The following is a 12,778-nucleotide window of genomic DNA, read 5'->3' as shown; positions in this document are numbered from 1 at the left end:
TACCTGTTGGTTTTATTCAATGCGATTTCACATATCAGTTTGAGGCCATTTCAGTTGAGTTCAGCCAATATGCAATGTTATTTACTCATCATCATTATTCCTATGCAATATGCACATTATAAGAAAAAGTGTTCCCATGCAATACAATTAAGATGTTTTTCTATGGCCATAAAGCTGTCTGTTCTGACAAAAAATATGCATCCAACATTTTCTGTTATGACCCCTTTTCAAGATCAACAATACATACTGTATTATTCACAAACTGAAAGGACAGTTGATGGTGGTATGTACTTGTTTATTAAAAGATGAGTCAAAGAGAGATTCACACTTGGAATATGAAATAACTACTGCCATGAACCTTTTAACGTTTTCCTGGCATATAATTAGGTCATGTTCCAAACCTTGTACTCAAACAGACTTCATATGTAAGACCCACATAAAAATAAACAATATCTGTCTTAAGTGCAAGAAACAAAAATACAGGTTTATGGTTAATGTTTAAGAAAAGAAGGCCGTCTTCAGTTTGAAATGAAACATTTCATTTCATGAAACAGGACTCCGGAATGTTATTTTTTGCTTGCTTGACTTATGCCAGACCACCCACATTAAAGTATGCCCCTTGCAGTACTTCTCTTTTTTCCCCCAGAATTTCGGGGTCAGTTTTACACAGTTTGGTTGAGATATGTTTTGGATATGCCCAATATCCAAACTGAGTCAAATAACACTCAAATTGGTATCTTTGTTTTGCCTTTTTAATGCATCACACCACATGGCCATATTAAGTAATTTTGTATCAGTTCCAGCTGATTTGTCTATATTCTGTGGAGGCAGAGTTCAGCATCATGACAGGTAATGATATTGACAGTGCACAAGGCTGTTTTTCCATCACTTGCTACAAAATGCAGATGGCCTGTATTTTAAGAGTATATATTGCACAAAAAATGAGGGGGGAAAAAAACAGTATGTGCCATAAAAAATACCAAAATCCAGTTTCACACCTGCGATTTGGGACCCATCCACATATCACGAGTATGATATACATAAACTCCTAACTTTACTATATTACAGTACATATACAATCTTGAAACTAATCCCATCACTGAGGTATGTTGTCCCCATGATGCCCTTGTAGCCTATCGTCTACAAATACTTAACAAATCTGCTCTACAACTGTACAAAATCTTAAAATCCACAAGGCATTTTGATGCAAGTTTTAATTGAACTTAATCCTTAAAACCAGGACTTCCTTGCATGCGAAAACAAATGATAAAGGGAAGAAGTGCCTGAAACTCACTGAAAGCACAGTAAGAACATTCCCTTTTAACTGTACAAAAATATGCCTGAAAATATTTTACTTTTCTTTTAAAAAGATGAGGTCTGTTATGTATCAAAATGTTTCCTCCGCACCTGTATTCTGAAGAGGTTTAGACTGCTTCATTTTCAAATCAGGAGGTAAACGGAATCAGTTACAAAACAAAAATGTTTGCGGCATATAGAAATGACATAAAACCATTGTAAAGTAACATCCTGAACATTGTCAGTTCACGGATTTGCTTTGAGTCAGTCCACAGTCCTACGTTTTCAGTTCCCTGCAGTTTAAAGAGGATAAGATGCATAGAAGTTCACAGATTTTTCCCTTTGTGGTCCGTTTTAGTTGAACAGTAATTTTAGACCCACAGAAAAATCCATAAAACCCTGTCATTCTGCCAGAAAAACATTTGCAGACTTTTTTTGCTACAGTACCAGCTTCATAAGCATCTAATTCCTCAAACCTCACCTTGCCTCCTCCCCCGACCTCTAGAAACCAGAGGAGGCAGGGCTATAGGAACAACTTGAACAGGACATCATTTCATTTATCCTTCTCTGTTATAAGTCGGATCTTTTCAATTTAATATGTGAACACCAAGTCAGAAAAGTTCGCCTCCAACCAGTCCCCTGCTATCATTTCACTGAGCTCTGGTGTGCAATAGTCTGGAAATTCAAAGTGAGAGCCCAGACTGCCCTCGCTGAATGAGTCCAAATCTTTATCCACAAGAGAGAGGGAGAGATTTCCTGAATTCGGGTTGCCCACCTCCGGCCCTTGAGCGTTCGGGGCGAAATTTAAACTGAAGTCAAAAAGCAAGTCGTCCGCGTCCTCGCTGGAACTGGAAGATGTTGAAACTGACCTAGAAGATGCTGGTGAGGCGGATGCTGGGTACATTGTACTCTGCTTAGTACTGTTTTTGAAATTGTAAAACAGTCTGTTCGGAGCCGCATTCCGTACGTCTTCATACATGCTGGTTCCCTCGGACTCAGCAGAGGAGCTCAACGTTGGGCTCGTGGGAACTTTTGCTACATTATACGGCCTCATCTGCTCCTCGTCCTCCTGTTTAATCCGCATACGATAGTCCTCCTCGTATTCATCATCGTCATCATCATCTGTGAGTTCACTTTTAACCGTCTTTGTAACTTTTGGGAACACACAGTCATCCCCGTAGCGGTGAGACAATTTAGAATGGGTCTTAGTCTTTATTTTGGAGCATTTTTTACCGGAAGTCTTTGCCATTTTGCTGCAAGATTTCTCCGGAGATGGTGCTGATGGTTTTGAACTGTCGAGCTTTGGTTTTTTCTTGGGTCTATACTTGTAATCGGGATAATCAGCCATGTGTTTTAACCGGAGCCTCTCCGCTTCCCTGATGAAGGGAATCTTTTCACTGTCCTTTAGCATCTTCCATCTTTTCCCCAGCCTTTTGGAAATCTCGGCGTTATGCATGTCCGGGGACTGCTCCATGATCTTTCTCCTTTCAATTTTGGACCAAACCATGAATGCATTCATTGGTCTCTTTATGTGACCGGTTGCTGTCTTGCACCAGTCTGGGTTTATCTGCACGGGGCTGCAAGCAATAAATTCACTCTCCTCGGAATCGGTAGCTTCCCTGGACATGGTGCCCTCCGTCTCGCTGTTGTCGGTGTGCTGCACCATGGTCCTGTTTAAAAAGTTATCTTCCCCCAGACGTTGCAGTGTCTAAGAGCCCACTGCCAAATCTCTGTATTCGCTTCGCCAATGTGTCCACGTCCTCCGTGTCCCAAGCTCTGGTCTCTTTTCCAGAGTTACAAACTGCCTTCTTAACTAGTTATTAGCTTTTTCATGTCCATTACGTCATTGATAAGTATCCAATCACGTCCCCTCCACTCCGCCCAAAAGACTCCATACAGTGCCTTAACCCGTTATTCCGCCCTCCCGAGCTCTCATTGGAGGTGGGATTTGGAGGTGGGTCGTGTGGTACGTTGTCTGGACCTTAATGTCTATGGCCCGGACGCATGCTGTGCGAAGCAGGCATATTAAACATACATTTAGCTCACAATCCTCTGAAGATGAACGAGCAATGAGAAGAGCAAATTTTAAAACTCTCTTTATTTTATGTTTTAGCTGTGCTAAAATAATTCAGTCAGAGTATCAGAATGGAAAGACTAGGAGAGACGCGCAGTAGCCTAGTAATAATGTATCTGACTCACACACGCTTAGAAAAATGTACCAGTTTACGGTTGTTTATTTATTTTAATTTTATTGGATACACTGAAGGTGGCGCTTGGACACTGTTACAGCCAGCGCGCGGACTGGATACATTGTGTCCTCAGTGGCACATGGATATCAGTAGCCTTGATTAGCAATGGGCTAATTCACAGTTGTTACATGGCAGTTATTACATGGCAACAATAGTATCACACCTTTACAGTCTGTATTAAGTGTTTCTTGTCTCTTAATTGTCTGCATGCCTAAATTTAGCTGTTTATTAAATTAAATGAATTGCCTTTAATCTCATTAATACATATAATTTATAATAGGATGAGCCAGGCACCTTCTGTTGATTTTAGAATAACAATACTTTTGTAAACACTGTTTCATAATCTCATATTTATCAATATAACCCTGATTAAAAAAATGTTACTTATTAGGATAATAGTTCAATCAACCAACTGTATCTATTATAGTGTTATAAACAGTAACCTGTGGACCCTATTTATCTTCAGCATGTTGTTGATGTGGTCTGTCTTGAGGCCCGTCTAGGAGGATGCATGCACCAACCCCATCCTCTGACACCAACATTAGGATGTGCAGCTCATGGGCTCCCTCCCTCCCTCCCTGCTGAGTTTGCTATGACAAGAGGCAGCAGTACTACAGCGTGGGTCTCCCTCCCTGCTAGTGCTCGGCTAAGGCTGCACCCCCGTCGACGGGCTCTGGGCTCTGGGTGGCAGCCAGCAGTGCTATTGGAGGCTGGGGACGATAAGGCTCGACTGCTTTTTCCCCTTGTCCCCTAGAGGGCAATCACTTACCCTTTTGAGACCCTCCCCCACCCGTGCCTTTGCCTGAGACTTATGAAGTGTCTACTGATTCAGACTTGAGAAAGAGAGAGCGAGACAGAGAGAGTCTTCATTTCCCATCCTTGGAGCAGACAGTGAGGCTCTTCTTTGAGACAGAGATACTGATGAAATGCTTTATCATGACAACCCTGTGCTGATTAAGCCTTATCAGATATACACTACTGGGTAGAGCCTCAAGAGGCTGACGCACATAGATGTATCACGGGTATTCTTTCCAGGATGTATTCATTTGAACTTTTGGTTATATACACAACATTGAATCTTACCCTGATGTTTTGAATGCATTAAGAGCATGAAATTGACGTATAGCCATAAAAACAGCCTTATCCAGTGCAATCTGTGGGCTAGGCCTATTATTAAGTAGTATTTGTTAGTGATCAGCAGATGTACTTCCAATTGATTAGTATACATTATTAAATAGTATTTGGTAGTGATCAGCAGATACACTTCCAATTGATTAGTATACAGCTGAATAAATGAATAACAGAGGTTGTGAAAACCCACACGAAAACAAGGTTTTAAATATTATATAATATGTTCAATATGAATTCAAGTAGACCACATGTACTTTACAATGAGAGAGATAGATCCAATCTCCCCGATACCATAAAAAGACTTAATCAGTTCATCTCTGGACCCACAATGCATTGGGCATGATGATTTCCTGCAGAACCGAGCATGAATCACAGCACTGCTTAATGGAAGCATGCAGGGCGGCCGGCCGGCCTGCTCATTAGTGTGGCTCATTATTGGCTGTGAATGAGATGAAATCAATCAAATAAAATTGTATTTGTCACATGCTTCATAAACAACAGGTGTTGACTAACAGTGAGATGCTTACTTTACTGGTCATTTTCCAACAATGCAGAGTCAGTCAGCCCAGGCAGGGGCTATCCTAGATCCCTGGGAGCGCCATCAGCGCCATGCGTGGCTCAGTGAGATACTATATAGGCAGGGAGACTGGTGCCAGTGACTTCTACCTGGCAACAGTGACAAATAGCATAATGATCAGTAAAAGCTATAGGGAAAGGACAGGTATGCATCCTAAAGTGTGCTGCTAGTGTGTTTTTTTCCATAGATTATTTCAAATGTTGAGGAAAAAAATAGTTAGAGTTAGAAATGTATCAAGCTGTTTTCTCACTACATGATTTCTAATGCCTAAAGTCAGATGATAATGTTTATATGTCGCATTCGTGTACAGGAGGGAGACAACCACAATGATTTATATTCAAAAGCAATGGAGTGTTAAATTAAGTGAATGTTTTTCGTGTAGGAACAGTGAAAGCTTTTTTTTCAAGAGAAAAAAATAATTCCCCCATTTTTATCTGAAAGAGCTGCTGCTCTCACAAAGAAAGCAGTGGAGCGTTGGATCAATACGAACCCTCACTAGGGGTTATCTGTTGCTCAAAATGCACAGGATCCATCTCCTCTGCATAGCCTCCAGACAGGTGGGTGCTTCTGTCAGCCTCTATCTGATGGATTCACAATGGACGGGGTGGAGGTGGGAGAGAAAACAGTCGTTTCGGTGGCACATACAGGCGCAAATGATCCTATATTATTCAAAGGCCGGAGTGTTTATTGCTGTGTGTTTTGTGAATGGTTTTCAGGCCAATACAGTGGAGTCATTTACTGGTAATCTGATTGAATGAGTCTCAGGGAGATAGTTCTCTTAGGGTATTCATGCCTATGGACACTGCTGATATGCACCGATAGGGACAGTGTTATTACTGTAGTAAGTTACCCATGCTGCCTCAGTTCAGACAATTCAGACCCTTTTCAAGTGACACTTTATTTTATTAATTGACTCCGTATACACAAGTACTAAACAAAAGCCCTTACTTTTACAGAAATAAGGGTTTCTTCACATTACTTTGTCCCATTTAGTTATTTCAATATGTGAGATGGTTCTAAAACAGGCCATACCAGCTGCCGAACATTAATTGTAGTGTTTGTCACTACCTGTGGTTGAATTACTCACAAACCATGAGACAGTGTTTTCCTCTCACTCCAAATAACAGAGGAACCTATCACAATTAGAAGGATCGGTTTGGCCCAAGAACAGAGACTCATTTTTGCCATGTTGTTGTCTAACATTCTCGACTCAATGCAAATGTATCTCCAGGGTGTCCGATTCTCTGTTGACCTCCGTGATGTTGCCCCTCTCTCAAGGTCCTGATGCTTAGCAGATACTTGAGACTGGAGTATCTTGTCATGAATGTAAACAGCTGACGCTAAGCACTCCCTGGAATGTTTGTCGCACAGAGCACACAAGCACAATCAAGGGCCAAGCTTGGCTTGCATCCTGTTTTCACTTGTCCTTGCAAAACACTCTCTCAGCTCAGAGGCCAGCCACTCAGGAGTCACCCATATATTTCTTAATATATAATGTCCCAGAGGCAACCTACACTGTCAAATGTAAAATCACAAAGATTAAACACACCCATACCCTTGAGGGAATTGCGCTAGAGTAGTAGGCCTGCATCACCACTCGTACAGTGAGACACTGTTGGAATTCACAAAGAAAACATACCGAGGTTCCTGTTCCTGTACAGCCTTCAGCTCTAGCCAGGGGAAGGGAATCCACAGAGGGAAGTGGGAGGTGGTAAGATCATCGGAGAGCAGTCATGTCCTAAGTACATTGTCACGTCACCTGTTGTCTTCCCCCTAAGCTGTGCCTGCTGAGTTCCCTAATTATAAATCCGCATTAAAAAATGGTGTTTACTGTAATGTACAGCCGACGACTTGTGTACACTGTGTCCTGGGCTAATAAACATGTCTTGAGAATCCCTCCAGGGCCCCTAAGCTCTGTGTAAGGCTGTGTGTAATGATAGCGTGTTTAGTCTACAGACTGGGACAAATGTTGACGGATTATATGACTGCAGGTCACACTCCTCTCTTTCTCTCTTTCTCTCTCTCTCATTCTCTCTCTCTCTTTCTCTTTCTCTCTTTCTCTCTCTCTCATTCTCTCTCTCTCGTTCTCTCTCTCTCTCTTGGATTAGTAAGGAAAGTTTAGGTAATGTTTCACTTGTGCATTGAATAGACTATGAAAAGTTTAGGATAACTTTCACTTGTGTGGAGAGTATGCACAAAACAACTATGTTACCACATATATATATATATTTTTTTTTACGTGTGTTTTAGTTGATTTTCAGTTAGAAAAACTTGTTTTAATTGCTTATAAGATGATTGTTGTGTAAGATTTAATTGACCAATACTGAGAGAGTGTGATTTGAAATGTGTTTATTATATTCTAACCTGGTGGCTGCAAATCATGATTTATAAGAAGTGCAGGATTGTTTTTAGCCAAGCCATGAGCCTGACCAGCCCAGGCATGTCCTCCTCAGTTAGATAAGATTGTGTTCAATTCAGGCCAGCCAGTGTGGAGAGGAGAGGAGAAGAGGGGGGCTCCAATGTGGTTAGTGACTCTCAGACATCCTGTACTCTGATGTTTTACTGGGTTATGATCTTTGCACCACAAGCTCAATTGTGACAGTTCAAAGCAGCCCCACAGAATCCACAGCCTTCAGGGTAAGCTCAGGCAACACTATGTTAGGCCCTCTACCCCCAGTCATTAGCGGTTCGAGATAACCCCAAATTAGACTTCAGATTTTGGTAGCAATATGCATTTATGTTTCTTCTGTTGGGATATTATTATTTATATGGTGTACGTCAAACATTGGGTTTTTATCACACTTTTTTTGTTATTATATGCAGATGCTGCTCGTTCTTGAAGTGTCATGGATCATACATTGTTTGACATTGTTCAATTTCTTGTTCCTCTATATCTGTTGATTCAGCTTTGCACACAAGCAATGACAAAGTATTGAGGTCACATGACTACTGTTGGCCCCCACGATGCAATGGGGTATTTGGCTGCCTGCAGCTGAGGCCAAGCATACACACTCTGTTCCACCCACAATGTCTTTCATTTCACCCATGTACTGACATTGTACGTGAACCATTTGATTATGCTTTATATGAGCCCACAATGACCACTGTACTTAAAAACAGAAAGTACAGTTCTGAATGCAGTTTTTATAGTGTTGTTATTGCTTGGTGCTATAAGAGTTGTTGTAGAAACCAAACAAACAATAAAATGAAAAGCATGAAACATACAAACTACCGCACGGGAATTGGATCAAACCCTCAACTCAGCACAAAAACATGAGATATGTCGCTTGTAATCAGTTATAAAACAATTTACTTATTTATTCAATTCTTTAATGAGACATTTTACTGATTGCAACAATCATGCGTTTGAGGTACATCCCCACACATTAATGATTGACTTAACTTAACTTGCCATGCATAATCATAAGAAGAGAGGCACATCTAAAGCTGGTGTCATTAACAATAACGAAAAATAAAATTGAAACAAAATAATGACATGGGATTAGAATAAGGATGGACAAACTAATAGCTAGATTCAAGATGGATGAGTTTAAATTATGTTATTGGACCATGAACAGATATAGCTCATTAACCTTTACGGACCAAATAATGATGATCCATGCTTCTTTGAAAATCTATATAATACATTATCAACCCTACAAGCATTACAATACTCTATTATTATGGTGGGAGATTATAATACTGTTTTAAATACCTCAATGGACCATAAAGGAAATCACACTACAAACTATTACCCTCATGCTCTTAAGGAAATCATGAATGTCATGGACATATTGGAACAATAGGATATATGGAGGCTTAAAAATCCTGACCTAGGAACTTATTCAAGAAAGATCAAGTGCAATATTTGTGTTTTAAATAAAGCAAACTGGATGGAATATGGAGAAAAATACGACAAATCTTTTTTTTTTTTTATCTTTAACATAGAAATAAATGCTACACAAAAGTGTTTTATGAAACTTACAAATGACGGAGTCACCAATGATTCACCAAATTATGTTTTGAAAGTGGAAGCAAAGTACCCTAAGGATTTGTTTTAGTTTCCTCCTCTCCTCATTTAGTGTCTCCTCCATCTCCTCTAACCGAAGCCAATTGTATGGATTTGTTTTCTATTAAAATGGTAAAATTAACAGCCGTACACAAAGACTCATGTGAAGGTGAAATTACAGAGGAGGAACTTCTTGACACAATTAAGGCCTTTCAGTTCGGGAAAAATACAGGGTTAAGGAGGTATACCAAACTTTTGTTGATATACGAGGAGGATCGTTATCAGCATGTTTTAACCACTCCTAAGGAAATTGTAGATTATCAGACAATTAACAAGGTCTGATTTCATTATTACTGAAAAAGGATACATGTGGGAAATATAAAGATTGGAGGCCCCTTACACTTCAGTGTTGTGATGCAAAAATTCTAGAAAAATGTATGGCACATATAATTAAAAAGGTATTGTCGGACATTATTCATTCTAATCAGACAGGTTTTTTACATGGACGATACATTCAAGATAATATAAGGCAAGTACTGGAAACAATAGACACTGTGGAAAATCAGGGACACCAGGCCTGCTATTCATAGCTGACATTGAAAAGGCTTTTGATAAAGTACGACTGGGGTTTATATACAAATGCCTGGAACATTTCAGTTTTGGAGAATCTCCTATAAAATGGGTTAAAATCATGTATTGTAACCCTAGGTGTAAAATAGTAAATAATGGCTACTTCTCAGAATGTTTTAAACTGTCAAGAGGAGTAAAACAAGGTCGTCCACTATAGACATATCTATTTATTATGGTTGCGAAATTTTAGCTATTCAAATCATATCCAACAATAATTTCAAGGGATTAGAAATCCAGGTGTCATTGTACACTGATGATTCATATTTTCTTTATAATCCACAATTAGTATCCATCCACAGCCTCCAAAACTTCCTCTGAGTAAAGCCACATTCTGATTACTGTACTATATTACATGTTGGATCACAAAACAATACAGTTTTTACATTGCCGTGTAGTTTACCAATAAAATGGTCGGGTGGGGATGTACTCTGTATACATATCCAGAAAGAAAGAAATGATCTCATTCCAAAACATTTTATTAGAACGTTTGCAAAAATAGATATTATCTTGCTACCATGGAAAGGTAAATACCTGTCTATTTGTGGAAAAAACACCCTGATTAACTCATTAGTCATATCCCAGTTTACCTGTTTGCTTATGGTCTTGCCTACACTTAGTGAATATTCAATTATATTTGGAACGGAAAGCCAGACAAAATTAAACGGGCCTATTTATTTAATGAATATTAATTTTTTTGGGGGGGGGGGGATTATTAAATATTTAAGCAGACCTCTCATTAAATGCTTCAGTCATACAAAAGTTATACATAAATCCAAACTGGTTCTCTAGCAAATTAGTAAGAATGTCTCACCCTTTGTTCAAGAATGGCCTTTTCCCTTTATTCAGATTACAACCTGTCACTTTCAGTTATTTGAAAAGGAAATCATCTCCAAAATATCGCTATTTTTAAAGCAAGCCATAGAAAGTTGGTTGCAATTTCAATTTAATCCACCAGAAGAGACAGAACAAATAATACTACAAATATTGTGGTTAAACTTAAATATACTAATTGATTTTAAAAAACATGCTTTTTAGAAGAAGAAAAAAACAAAAAGGTATAGTCTTCACAAATTATATCATAAATAGGACTGCTGGAGATATGCCACACATGCAGCTAACAAAAACATATGGAAATGTCTGCTATAGACAAAATTACAGCCAACTAATTGCAGCATTACTGCAAAAATGGAAGGGGGGAAAAGTAAGGAACTTGTCTGTAGCTATTACAGTGAAATAATACCATATTGTTTGAGGAGAGTGCCTGGGTTGGAATAATACATTATGACCTTTCTCTGGCATTTCAAAGATGATGATACAAAAAAATATATATATTTTTCTTTGTATTATCTTTTACCAGATCTAATGTGTTATATTATTATTATTATTATTATATTCTGCTATATTCCTATATTCCTTTCATATTTCCAAAGAAATTGAATCAAGAATATGCATATCCTTGCTTCGGGGCCTGAGCTACAGTTAGATTTGGGTATGTCATTTTAGGCCAAATTATTTTTTAAAGGGGCCGATCCATAAGTTAAGGATAAAAAAATTGACAGCCGTGCCATATTGATTGCAAAAAAGTTGGGAAAAGATTTTTGACGTACCGATTCCATGGCACATGGTTTATGAACTGATATAAAAAATAACACTCAATTCAAATCTTAACATTTTGCAATTTGAAATATTATACAAAATTCATGTGATCAATAGAATGTTATTTATATGGAGGATACAACCTGCCCAGCTCTGCAGATTTTGCTGCGAAGAGACATAATCACTGGATCATTTGTTTTGGTACTGTCAATATGTAGCTTGTCTTTGGTCGCAGGTCCAGGAATGGCTGAAGAAATTAAATATTTACCTGTCATTCAATCAATAATATAATAATACTTTTAGCAAAAATGTTTATTTTCAATTTAAAGTCTGTAGAAACAATGAGAATAGAAAGGTTCAGAACTTTTGTGAAACATCACAGCAGAGTTGAAAAATATAGGGCAAAAATAAATCCAATATGGATGGTGTTGAAATACAGTTGAAGTCAGGAAGTTTACATCCACTTAGGTTGGAATCATTAAAACCTGTTTTTCAACCACTCCACAAATGTCTTGTTAACAAACTATAGTTTTAGCAAGTCGGTTAGGACATCTACTTTGTACATGACACAAGTCATTTTTACAACAATTGTTTACCGACAGATTATTTCACTTATAATTCACTGTATCACAATTCCAGTGGGTCAGAAGTTTACATACACTAAGTTGTCCGTGCCATTAAACAGCTTGGAAAATTCCAGAAAATTATGTCATGGCTTTAGAAGCTTCTGATAGGCTAATTGACATCATTTAAGTCAATTGGAAGTGTACCTGTGGATGTATTTCATGGCCTACCTTCGAACTCAGTGCCTCTTTGCTTGACATCTTGAGAAAATCAAAAGAAATCAGCCAAGACCTCAGAGAAGAATTGTAGACCTCCACGAGTCTGGTTCATCCTTGGGAGCAATTTCCAATCCATTGAAGGTACCACGTTCATCTGTACAAACAATAGTATGCAAGTATAAACACCATGGGACCACGCAGCCATCATACCGCTTAGGAAGGAGATGCATTCTGTCTCCTAGAGATGAACATACTTTCATGTGAGAAGTGCAAATCAATCCCAGAACAACAGCAAAGGACCTCGTGAATATGCTGGAGGAAACAGGTACAAAAGTATCTATATCCACAATAAAACTAGTCCTATATCGACATAACCTGTAAGGCTGCTCAGCAAGGAAGAAGCCACTGCCTCCAAACAGCCATAAAAAAGGCAGACTACGGTTTGCAACTGCACATGAGAACAAAGATCGTACTTTTTGGAGAATGTCCTCTGGTCTGATGAAACAAA

The 12,778-nt window shown here is 38.8% G+C and overlaps 1 pseudogene; it reads right to left on the bottom strand.

The window, feature by feature from the left end:
• Positions 1-278: 278 nt before the first annotated feature.
• LOC118373253 (transcription factor Sox-11-like) lies at positions 279-3,132 on the bottom strand (annotated as a pseudogene).
• Positions 3,133-12,778: the final 9,646 nt, after the last annotated feature.

This window comes from Oncorhynchus keta, chromosome 29 (assembly GCF_023373465.1).
Source record: "Oncorhynchus keta strain PuntledgeMale-10-30-2019 chromosome 29, Oket_V2, whole genome shotgun sequence".
NCBI lineage: Eukaryota > Metazoa > Chordata > Actinopteri > Salmoniformes > Salmonidae > Oncorhynchus > Oncorhynchus keta.
Note: the sequence above shows the minus strand (reverse complement) of the source record. Positions and strands in the feature narration are given on the sequence as shown.